General features: G+C 35.7%; 1 long non-coding RNA gene across 1 annotated transcript; it reads right to left on the bottom strand.

Moving 5' to 3' along the window:
- Nucleotides 1-1104: 1104 nt before the first annotated feature.
- On the bottom strand, nt 1105-2170 carry LOC144837939 (uncharacterized). The gene is made up of 3 exons (XR_013611568.1): nt 1673-2170; nt 1452-1557; nt 1105-1285 (listed from the first exon to the last, which is right to left on the bottom strand). It is a non-coding gene; the product is annotated as an uncharacterized LOC144837939 (long non-coding RNA).
- Between the last annotated feature and the right edge of the window lie 447 nt (nt 2171-2617).

Raw genomic sequence — 2617 nt, 5'->3', positions numbered from 1 at the left:
AATATACCAGATAAAAACAATACTATATTGTTATTGGCTTAGAATTGTAGATGCTATAATTGTAATTAGTATAGGTTTCTGCCGCAATTGATCTTCGCTCATGTTTTTATGACATTAAAGTAGCATTTTATGACCTGTAGTAGCCCTACATCTGAGACAATAACTATTTGTTGTCTCAGCCTACATGTAAAATTACAAAATCAGCAAGAATACTAGGCCTAGGCCTTCTAGGCTTACTAGTAAACCATATGATTTGCCGACATTGATACTGCTAATCTTAAGTGTAGTAGATACAACATTTAATCATGATCTATAAAAAAAATACTCACCGTTGTCTTACTTCTTGTGTGAATAATAATAGGTACTTCGTTTGTTCGTGATTAAGTTTGCCCTGCGTGTACTTTTCAAAACGACCGCTAGGTAACGTATCGCAACTATACATAGCCAGCCAATCGGTGATTGGATGTGATGTGGATGACATAACCACTAGCTAATCACCAGGCACTACAATTTAAATATAATCACATCGATAATTAAGGAGTTTAATTTAAAAAAAAATTTATGAAGAAACCACTGCTTAGCCATATATTAAAAACACGGTTGTTGTATGTGTGGACACCGGCCACGCTAACTACATACATGGTCAAATGCATAATTTAATATTCTATAGATTAACGCAATTTTTAATGACAGAAGTTGGCAGGCAAATAATGATAATTCAAATATAAAAATTGCTTATTTTATTAATATTACCAACTACTTAAAATTACCAGTCGTAAGAAAGTGAACTTTTTGTAGTCCGATTGTGATGAAACTAAAACAGAATTGTTCAGCAATATATTTTTGTTGTCAATTAATCATCGACGCAGACATGTCAATAGAACATTCAGACTGCGCATACGATTTCTACATGGTTACGTTTTGGTCTCAAAAAATGTAACAGTTGATTCGCAACGTTTTACAGAGGGCCGCGGTTAGAGACACGGAGTTCAATGAGCGTGTTTGTTTGATTGGCAGCAGTGCTTTAGTATAGGCAAGCGCGTTGTAAAATCGTTTGATATCACCGTCGATGCATATCCTTCTATTCTTTAATCCATGCTTTCAACAACCCAAATGCTCTCTCAACTACCATCCGTGCCTTGCTTAGTTTATAATTGAAGACACGATACTTCCGTTGATCATGGCCACGTTGTGGGAATCCCTTCATTAACCAAGGTAGCAGCAGGTACGCAGGATCTCCAATTATGAATATTGGTACATCCGTGTTGTCAATTTCAACAGTTGTCTGTAAGATGAATAATAAATAACAGTTATTTCTTTTATTTGATGTGCAGAACTACAGGAAGTGGTAAATCTTTTCCCACATAGTACAGAAGGGTATGCATATACTCTGTATTTCGACTAAGGGGTATGACATGCCAGATAAAAAAGGAACGGTTTAAAACACCAACCTGAGGAAACAGTTGACCATTTTGACCTTTTTCGTACAATGACGAGTTTATAAAGACTCTTGCGTCGTGGACCTTCCCTGGTCAGCCGACGTATGTGTCTGTAAATCTGAAACCAATATGTAGGTATGGTTTAGTTACAAGAAAGATAGATTGTAGCAATTTTTATTTTTTAAATAAACTGCATTCTATCAAACTAATATATCGGTTGGCATTTAAATTACCTTAACTTGTGATCTACAACAGCTTGAAGTATTATAGAATAGTGCCCTTTCCGATTGAAGTAGTCCGCAGTTGAATTGAGGTGCAATGATAGGTATGGGAGCCATCGATGGCACCTGCACATTGCGGAAAGCCATGTACCTCACTGAATCCTGTCACGGTTGCCTTAAATCAAGCGTTCTTCTGTTGGCCAAACTATATAGTCATTGTACATTAACTCTACCACGGCCTTGCACACTTGGTTTACACATCGGCAGATGGTAGATCTGTGGACGCCAAACAGGTTACCTATGGTTCTTAGGTTGCAGCAAGTTGAAAACCTCCACAATGTCATCCCAACCACATGTTCCACTGTCATGCCGTTCCCAAAGTTTGTGACTTGTCTAAATTGCAGGTTTGGTCTCAGTATGTCACAAAGAACAGTAAAAGTGTCTGAAAAATAAATTTAGACAGTACTAAATAAAAAAATACAATCAATAGGTCTACTGATTTAAGGTAAACAATTAATTGAATGTTGTTTATACATGTGTTCAAAATTGATCAAAAAATATTGTTTGTTTGGGCCTAGCCTTACAGTAGATTCTAATGCGTCAGCTAGAAAATAAATCATTTATCTATTCTATATCAAATCTAGATATCTTTAAAATAGTTACCTGTGTCATAGGTTATTAATTGTTGTAGAGAAAAAATAAGCATCTATATTTGGTTTAAAAATAAGCAATATGATTAATAAGCATCTAAACTAGCTAGGTCTATATATAAGTGGAGCCTACTACTAGGGTGCCTGGATTAAAAAAAAAGCCTAAGCCTAGTATATAGAGTATATAAATATATAGAAATATACATACATATAGGCCTAGTCTAGGCCTCTAGCTAGGGTCGTATTAGTCATATTATAAAATTCTCTTTCCACAACTGGTCGGTGTAGCGGTTACACACAGTTTCAT

Source organism: Antedon bifida, chromosome 3, assembly GCF_963402885.1.
Source record: "Antedon bifida chromosome 3, ecAntBifi1.1, whole genome shotgun sequence".
Lineage (NCBI taxonomy): Eukaryota > Metazoa > Echinodermata > Crinoidea > Comatulida > Antedonidae > Antedon > Antedon bifida.
The sequence above is the reverse complement of the archived record's forward strand: the minus strand, read 5'-3'. Positions and strand labels throughout refer to the sequence as shown.